Source organism: Carlito syrichta, unplaced genomic scaffold (genome assembly GCF_000164805.1).
Source record: "Carlito syrichta isolate Samal-C Ts95f unplaced genomic scaffold, Tarsius_syrichta-2.0.1 Scaffold302552, whole genome shotgun sequence".
NCBI lineage: Eukaryota > Metazoa > Chordata > Mammalia > Primates > Tarsiidae > Carlito > Carlito syrichta.
In genome coordinates, this window is record NW_007246648.1 from 142,537 (window position 1) to 152,042 (window position 9,506).

General features: G+C 41.3%; 1 protein-coding gene and 1 pseudogene across 1 annotated transcript in view; both read right to left on the reverse strand.

Moving 5' to 3' along the window:
* Positions 1–2,854, reverse strand: part of LOC110595525 — a 7,425-nt pseudogene extending 4,571 nt beyond the window's left edge.
* Positions 1–9,498, reverse strand: part of GPR137C (G protein-coupled receptor 137C) — a 72,744-nt gene extending 63,246 nt beyond the window's left edge. The window contains exon 1 of the mRNA XM_021711744.1: positions 9,288–9,498. The gene's annotated coding sequence lies outside the window, so the exon portion shown is untranslated. The remainder of the gene's footprint in view (positions 1–9,287) is intronic.
* Between the last annotated feature and the right edge of the window lie 8 nt (positions 9,499–9,506).

The following is a 9,506-nucleotide window of genomic DNA, read 5'->3' on the forward strand; positions in this document are numbered from 1 at the left end:
TGTTCAAGGATCAGCTGTGTATGGAATACAGCTGGTGTTAATAAATGCTCCCGGTCTTCTGCTGGGAGCATTTATTAATGAGGATAAGGAGGGAGTTGGGTAAATGTGGACTTCACCCTATTGCATATTGCCCTCCCTAAGGCCATACTTTCTTTTCTTTTCTTTTTTTGAGTTGGAGTCTCACTGTCTCCCAGGCTGGAGTGCAGTGGCACGCTCATGGCCACTGCAGCTTCGACCTGCTGAGCTCAGGTGACTCTTCCACCTCAGCCTTCTAAGTAGCTGGAACTACAGGCATATGTCCCCATGCCTGGCTAATTTCTGATTTATTGTAGAGATGAGGTCTCGCCAAGTTGCCCAGGCTGGTCTCGAAACCATGGGCTCAGGCATTCCTCTCACGTCAGCCTCCCAAAGTGCTGGGATTATAAGCATGAGCCACCGTGCCTAGCCTCTGCTAACTTCCTTTTTTTCTTTTTTGAGTTGGAGTCTCACTCTGTCGCCTAGACTGGAGTGCAGTGGCCCCTCCCGGCCACCGCAGCCTCGACCCGCTGGGTTCCGGCAATCCTTCCGCCTCAGCCTTCCGAGTAGCCAGAATTATAGGCGCGCGCTACCATGCCCGGCTAATTTTTGATTTATTGTAGAGATGAGGTCTCGCCTGCCCAGGCGGGTCTTGAACCCGCGGGCTCAGGCAATCCACTCACCTCAGCCTCCCAAAGGCGCGGGATTACAGGCTGAGCCACCGAGCCAGGCTCTGTACGTCTAGTTTTTAAGACTTTTTTTCCTCTAGCAATGGCTAGAACCACCAGCACAATGTTGAAGTGCTTTGTTCTTGTCCTAGGGAATAAGTTTTCAACGTTCTTCAAGTAAAACATCAGCTGTGGGTATTTTGTAGATGTTTTTTATTGGATTGAAAAATTTCCTTTTTTCCCTAGTTTGCTACGTTAATTTTTAAAAATCCATCTATGTTTGTTGAATTTTGTCAATATTCTACATCTATTGAAATGATTATATAATTTTCTCCTTTACACTGCAAACATAGTTTAATCACATTAATTTTTGAATATTACACAACTGTCACACTTGCGATTTCATCTGATTATGATGCATTACTCTTTTTATATATTTTGATTAGATCTGCTAAAGATTCTTGCACCTATGCTCATGAGAGATATTTGTAATTATTTTTGATAGTGCCTTTTTGTGATTTTGGTATCATTCATTTCTTACAATAATCCTGTGGAGTAGGCACTATTACCATTCAGTTTTAGTAATGCGGGTAGAGGTACAGAGAGTTTCAGTAACGTGTCCAGTCTCACAACTGGTAAGTGGCTGTGATTGCACTCTCAATCATTGTCTCATTGACTCTAATTTGTCATGCTGCCTTAATGCTCTAGTACATGGTTAATTTCTAAAATGTTCCAAGTGTTCATAAGAAGAAAGTATACTCTGTTGTTGGATACAGTATTCTGTAAATGGTCGTTTTTGGGTATTTCTTTATTGATCTATATTCTTATCTTGTATGTTTAATCAATGATGTATGTTAAAATTTCCAATAAAACATGTCTTCTCTTTGAAGTTGTATCAATTTTGGCTTTCTTTTGGTCAGCATGGCACAGCACGTCATTTTCTATGCTTTACTTTTATCCTTTATGTACTTGCATCAGGAGTGTCTCTTGTAAATAGCATATAGCTGAATGTGTTTTAAAATGAAGTATTACACATTATCTTTCTTTTTTGGTCAGAGTCTCATCCTGTCACCCATGCTGGAGTGCAGTGGCACTGCAGCCTCGACCTCTTGGGTTCAGGCAATCTTCCACTCAGTCACTTGAGTAACTGAGTAACACCACCATGCCTGCCTCGACCTGATGGGCTCCAGCGATCCTTCTGCCTCAGTCTTCCAAGTAGTTGGAACTACAGGTGCACGCTACCACGCCCAGCTAATTTTTTTTATTTATTGTAGAGATGAGGTCTCGCCTGCCCAGGCGGGTCTCGAACCCACGGGCTCAGGCAATCCACTCACCTCAGCCTCCCAAAGGCACGGGATTACAGGCTGAGCCACCGAGCCCGGCAGTTATATACTTTTTTTTTTGCTTGTGTTTCTTTTAAAGCCATAGTCAACCTACAGTTAAAAGTTACTATGCTTACACTCCTCACTAGGACCTTATAATGCTTTAACTCCATTATTCTAGTCTCCTGATTTATATGGTACTGCACAGGATTTTGGTTCTATTTTTAAAATTCCTATAAATTAGAATGTTTCATACATGTATCACGTTTATATTTACCTATTTATGTAACATTTGTCTTTACCCACCAATTCTTTTTGTATTTTAGACTTTTCTGACATATATTCTTTAGAATTTCTTTCTGTGAGGAACAATTAGTAATAAACTGTTTCTGTCTATATACTTGGACTTCACCTCTATTTCAACAGTCTCATTACAGACAGAATCTTAGGTTAGAGACTACTTTCTCTCAGTATTTTAAAGATGTTTTACTGACTTCTGGATACCTTACTTGTCAAACATCAACATTGTACTTTTCTTTGTCAATAACATCTATCTAGTTGCTTTGAAATATTGTCTGTGGTGTTTTGAAGGTTTAATGAGAAAGGACCCAAAAATAAAACCCAGAATTATCTTTTGAAGGGCAGATCCCTTGTAATACACTCAGAATTTGTTTCTCCAGTTCAAACGGTCAACCAAAGTTTTTACCTGGAAGTTTTGAGAAGGTTGTATCACAATTTGCAGAAGAAACGTCCTGAGTTGTGGGCAACAGGTGACTGCTCCTTTCACTATGACAACATACCTGCCCCACACCTTGCTGAATGTTCAGCAGCTTTTGACAAAAATGGCATGACCCCTGTGCCCTACCCTCCCTATTCACCCAATCTCACCCCAAAAAACTTCTTTGTTTTCCCAGATTAAAAAAGTCCTCAATGGGAAACGTTTTGCCGACATGGAAGAGGTGAAACAAAAAATGGCAGAAGTACTAAAAGGCATCAAAACCAATGAGCTCAAAAACTGTTTTGAGCAGTAGAAAAAGTATCTCCATAGGTGTATTTCATCAAACAGAGACTATTTCAAAGGTGACTGAAGTTTAAACATGTAAGAATACACAATTTTTTATAAATAAATTCTGGGGTTTTTTTTTGGACCCTCTAGTAGTCTAACGTGTTCATTTTCACAAAGCCTGCCTTGGACTTGTTGGACTTTCTGAATTTGAAACTTGGTATCGTTCATAAATTTGGCTAAAGTCTCCGTCATTATTCCTTTGTGTTTAATCTTATATTTCAGTTTTTAAAAGATTATTTTTCATAACCTTTTGATTTTGGAACCTTTGGAAATGATTATTTCCAAATGTGCCAATTCTGATAGTTTTGTATTTCTTTTTTTTTTCTTTTTTGAGTTGGAGTCTCACTCTGTCGCCCAGACTGGAGTGCAGTGGCCGCTCCCGGCCACCACAGCCTCGACCTGCTGGGCTCCGGCGATCCTTCTACCTCAGCCTTCCAAGTAGCCAGAATTATAGGCATGCGCTACCATGCCCGGCTGATTTTTTTTGATTAATTGTAGAGATGAGGTCTCGCCTGCCCAGGCGGGTCTCGAACCCACGGGCTCAGGCAATCCACTCACCTCAGCCTCCCAAAGGCGCAGGATTACAGGCTGAGCCACCGAGCCCGGCTAGTTTTGTATTTCAATAGTGTTTAATTTCTTAATTCATATAAGTGAATACTTATTTTAGCCTATGTATTTGATAATTTTGGCATCTGTAATCTTTGTAGGTAAGATTTCCTTGCGTGATTTTTGATTCTGAGCTCATGTTCTTTGAAATTTGACGTCAGGAGTTTCCAGTGCACTCCTCCACAGATGATTGCGCTTGCTCCTTCCAGGTGCCTGAAGTTACTACCAAGCAAGGAAAACTTCACATTTCCAGACTGGATCTCTTGGACACCCCTGGTCCCACCCCCAATCACAGAATTGATGTGTACACAGGCTTCACAACCTTGTGGGAGAACAAGCTTGTCTTACATTCACTGGGAAGACTTTTCTTTCCTTAATTTGTACCCCCTTCACCCAGAGCCAAGGCAGAGACACTCACAAATCCCACTATCAGCCCCTGAAGACTTGCTTATTTTCTTAGTTCATCCACTAAAATGTACATTTTCAGAAATTTGGCATTATGCTGGAGAGGATGAAGTCTTTAATTAGACCTCATCACAAGGTATAGCCTGCAATGTCACCTCCCTTACAACCCCAACACAAAATTAAAAATCTGGGCTGTGGGCTAGCAGAAATTAGCTGATAACCACTCTCATCCCAAAGACAAACTTCTGTGTGGTATTTTATCATTCTGAATTCACTTATTTTATTTTTTTGTGGTTTCTGGTCTTGGAGGAGTTTTCTTACTTACCAGCTCTATCATGCATTGAAAAAGACTAAACACTCTCTGCAGTATTGTTAAGCATTTTTCTCAATCTCTGCTCAGCCAGATGACCCTGGATTCTACTTCAAACTAGGAAGTAGGAGTCATATGCTGTGGAAGGAGGAGGAAAAAATGGTTTGCCAAACAATGGAAAAGGTTTAAAACAGTGTGAGAATGGGAAAGCAAGTTAGAGAAGCCCTAAATAACAAAGAAGTGACATATGCAGGAAAGTTCATGGTATAGGATGAGATTACTTGATAAGACTTCATAGCAACTGAGCAATACAGTAGTCTCACATCGGATACATACTAACCATGCAACCTTGGACAGCTCACACCCCTTTCCCACATATTTCCATGGGGAGAGTGTGAAGATAAATACTATATAGGGCATAGAAAATATTAAATTCATAAATTATGAGACAGTAGAATGTCTTCTGCTACAAACATGCATCTGAAACTCTGGCCTCACAGATGGTCTAAGGAAAAATAAGATCAAGTTAGTGCATTAAACATAGTTTAGCAGATTCAGACAAAAAGTTTATAATCAGTTATGTCTAAAAGTCAAACATTGAACTAAACTACTGTTTCCAGTAATAGTAACTGACTTACGATACGAGACTTTATCAGATCATCTATTTTACAGACTTTTCTATTTAGTAGAACGTGTTGAAGCCAAATTAACAAAGCCCTAATTACTAAGGGCCATTTGCCATGATATAAAAATAGTTTTGTTAAGCAAAACTCCATTATATAAAATATTTTAGGCAGAAAATAGAACGATTCCAGACAGTACATAAATAATTTGCCTCAAATGTTCATCAAAATAGAGTTAACCCCAACATATGAGATTGATAATATTTTCTAGATTTTGGCCCTTTTACATTGGCATTCAATAATATAATCACCATTGTTCTAGTTGCTAGAGATAAAACTATGATAAAACTACTTCTCATTCTCAAGGAATTTCCACTTTAGTTGGTGAAAATACTTTTGCATAAAACCACAGAACATAAAATCAATGTGACTGTACGTTGAGCTGCATGTTACATGAAGGGCCATCAATACATGAAAGAATATAGCTATTGACAGGGATAATCCTAGCATCCAGGAGTGTAGTGGTTACATTTTAAAATGTAATTTTCCTAGCTGTTTTGGCATTGTTATTAAATCACTGTATTTTATCCTGATTAAGTAACTGGCGTTCATATTATCAAACTGCAAGGAAAAAAAGTCACTATGTTGAAGATAAACTTATTTATTTTGGCATGCATCAAAACAGTCTAAAGATGGTATATAAGGGGGACTCCAAAAATTAGGGATTATCTTTTTGGAAAGTGGGTGGGTCCCTTGTAGTACAGGCTCCCTCTGCTAGGTAAGTGTTCTAGAAACCCATCAGCATCAGTGGACCACTAGTGTTGCTGTGAGAGGCTGCATTCAGCTTGAGTGAATTTTTTTTTTTTTTTTTTTTGTGGCAAACAGGTGACTGGTTCTTCCACTATGACAATGTATCTGCCCACACCACACCGAGTGTTCAGCAGTTTTTGACCAAAAATTGATGGCCCCTGTGCCCCACCCTCCCTATTTACCCAATCATGTCTTGAGACTTTTTTTGTTTCCCCAGATGAGAAAAGTCCTCCAAGGGAAACATTTTGCTGATGTGGAAGATGTGAAACAAAAAACAACAACAGAAGCACTAACAGGCATCAAAACTGACAAGTTCAAAAACTATTCCGAGCAGTGGAAAAAGCATCTCGATGGATGTATTGCATCAAATGGAGAGTATCTGGAAGGTGACTGAAGTTTAAACATGTAAGAATACACAATTTTTTATAAATAAATTCCAGGGTTTATTCTGTCTCCCCTCATACTATCAATTCTCATTTTAATACTTAAAATGAGAGATACATAGCATGTTTTATCAGATCATCTGTTTTAAAAACAACTCTTTTTTGGTAAAAGTACAGGAGCTTGAACCCTTCTTCTGTAAAGTTCTACTGACTCTGCAGAAGAAGTTCAATATGTATTTTAGATTGGTGTACAGCCCCCTCCCAACCATGTGCTTCCAAGAGATTAAGTATGAGAAACTGGGTAGTTTAACACTGTTTCAGAAAAGGTTACCTCTCTTTATCTCAATTCCACTAAACTGTAGTCACCAAGAGTGGTTTTCTTAACTTTCAAACCATAATGAGTTTTAGAAGACCCACCAAAATGTGTTCAAAGTAGTAACAGTTGTTTTACTAACTTTATTTTTGTACCGATCCATGGCTCTTTACAAATAAGTCCTTAAAGTTACTTTTAATTAGTGAGAAACAGATATAACAGGTGCTCTAAACAAGTAAAAAGTAAAATGGAATTGGTATTGAATAAGACAGAAAGACAGAATGAGTTGGTAATCAAGTACAACTATTCAAAAAAGATACAGCGTCTTTTGGATTAAAAATAAATATCAGTTAAGTCTCATATTTGTCACCACCTAGACTTTTCTACCACTCTGCTATAGTATAAAGAACTCACTAGGAAAAACTTCATTAATTTAAAAATGGGAAAGTACACATCCAGTTGCCTGGAACTGAGATAAAAATTTAAATTCAAATACTCTTAAATACAGGTTCCTGTGGATTTTCTCTAATGAACAGGAAAATAATTTCTAGTTAAAGATATCTCTCTTAGAGTTTTTTCAAAAGGTTGAAAATCTGTTCTCTTAAGTACCATTTTGGGTCCTAAAATAGTTTGATTATGAAAAAACAAGAACACCTCACGCTTTTTAGTAGACACTGTGAAAAAAAGAAGCTTTAGCCTAGCTTCTTTCCAAATTATATCTTCTAGCGTAATAGAGTTTTATTGCTTTAAAAAAAAATACATCACATAAACAAAATGTTAATCTAACAAGATTTTTAGACTTTAAATTTTTCCACACTAGCTTGGCATACTAGCAATCAAAAATCTGAAGTCCCAACCTAGATATTCTGTGTATTTAATGCTATTGAAACAAACTTTTAGAATTTTGAGCCTAAATATAGATGCTTTTTTTCTACTGTGATAATACTTACTCACTTTGTGTTGACCTCAGGGAGGTACTGACTGGAAAGGGTACAAGGGAACCTTTCGGGACACCGAAAATGCTTTATATTTTAATCTGGGTGTGGTAGCATAGGTGTATACATAAGTAAAATAAAGAAATATTCATCTGGTTGTAAGTTTGAGATTGTGCACTTTATGGTATGTACGTCTTATTCCTTAGGAAAAAGAGAGCATTTACCCACTTTATGACATGCCTAGCAACTATTTTACAGTCAATCATTAATATGAAAGTCAAATGTACAGGAAAAAACAAGCTACCTCATGCTCACGGCATAAGGATTGTTAGTCATTTTCAGGTAAATTAACTGTACCTGAAGCTAGAGTAAGGCTGCTGTGATGAACAATCAGAAATTTATCAGAAATCATGGCGAGTGGAATACACTCTCTCAGTTTAACAATAAGAAGTATTATAACAGCTTAAACAACCAGAAGTTGAGAACGTCCTCAAATAGGTGACGTGACTATGGCATGACTATTTGATTTATGATTACCATGCTTTGTATTTCTGCTTCTTACTGTTTGGGATTTTTGTCATTGTACAGCTTAGGCTTTCACAGGATGGCGAAGAAAAAGAATTAAAGTCAAATTCGTTTTCTTGTTTTCAATTATTGCTTTCAGGGTGCTAAACAGCTGAAGTTATCATGGCGTGATTTTAAAATGAGGCATTCAATTTCCTACTTTTTAAAGAAGAAAAGAGTTGGTTTATGCAGAAATATAAACACTTAATCTGCCTCAAGTTTTTTGTTTTTTCTTACTTTTCCTGGGAACTACATTAATTCTCACCTCCAGAAGGCTTTGAGAGGATTAGCTGCATAGACCAATATTGTTCCATATTAGTCAGTATTAAGTATATGATGTCACCTTGTTTCCTCCCCTCCCCAAGTTTTTCTTTTGGGGAGGGGAAGGAGGACTTTTTGGGGGGCAATTCTTAAAATACGTGTCTTAAAGACCACAAGCTGACGCACATGACTGACAGCCTTACACTCCGAAACCTGTTTGAAATGGGTCACATACCTAAGCCCTGCAGAACAATGCACCCTGGCCAGCAAGTCCACGCGAGAGAGGAAGGGGGTGATTGGGTCCCAGATATCAAGCAAGTTCTCGCAAAAACAGTTGGGTGGTCTGTTTCTGCAATAGACACCGGCTAGGCTAGTGAGATTTCCCCCACCCTTAATGAGCTCCAGCAAGGACTGTGCTCTCCAGGAGGCAGGCGAGCTCGCCAACAGCACGAAGCGACGGGGGCAAAACCAAGGGCTTCGCGGAGGTCCTTACGCTGATCCCGAGCCCGGACCACCGATTATCAGCCCCGCCGGGGAGCTCTCGGACGGCGGCAGACGAGGCCACCGGAGCCCCCCGGGAGGGCGAGGCAGGGGCAAGACAGGCTTCTAAGAAAAGACACGCAGCAACAATAGCGGGGGCGCAGCTCGGCCTGGTGACGTAATGGCTGGCGGCCGTCCAGGCCGGCGGAGCCGTGGCCCCTCGGCCTCCAGCTCCCTCGCCGGACTCAGCCGGGCCTCGGGCCGCCCCCCGGGGGACTAGCCATTCGGTGCGAGGCCGCCGCCGCCCTGCCCCGAGGGCCGGGGTCGGGACAAAGGGCTGCGCGGCTGCTCCGAGTTGAAACCGCACTCGCACTCGGTCCCCGCCCCGCGCCGCTCAAGTTCAGGGCGAAAGCCGGGGCGCACGCTCCAGGCGGCCTCGATGTCCCCAGGCCAGGCGCCAGTCCGCCGCCCCCCGCGACCCCCGGTCCTCGGCGGGAGCCCCCCCGCCCTCTTCTCCCCTCCTTACCTCCGCCAGGTAGAGGTTGAGGAGGCAGAGCGTGGAGAACTGCAGGCAGGAGGGCAGGCAGTACAGCAGCCAGTGCGGGAAGAAGTGCAGGCGGGCGGGCGGCCGCAGCAGGGCCAGGGCGCCGCCGGGCGAGAAGGCGGCGGAGCAGAGGGTGGTCCGGAGCGCGGCCCACAGCAGGCAGAGGAACAGGCAGAGGCTCTGGTGGCTCAGCCGCCGCCA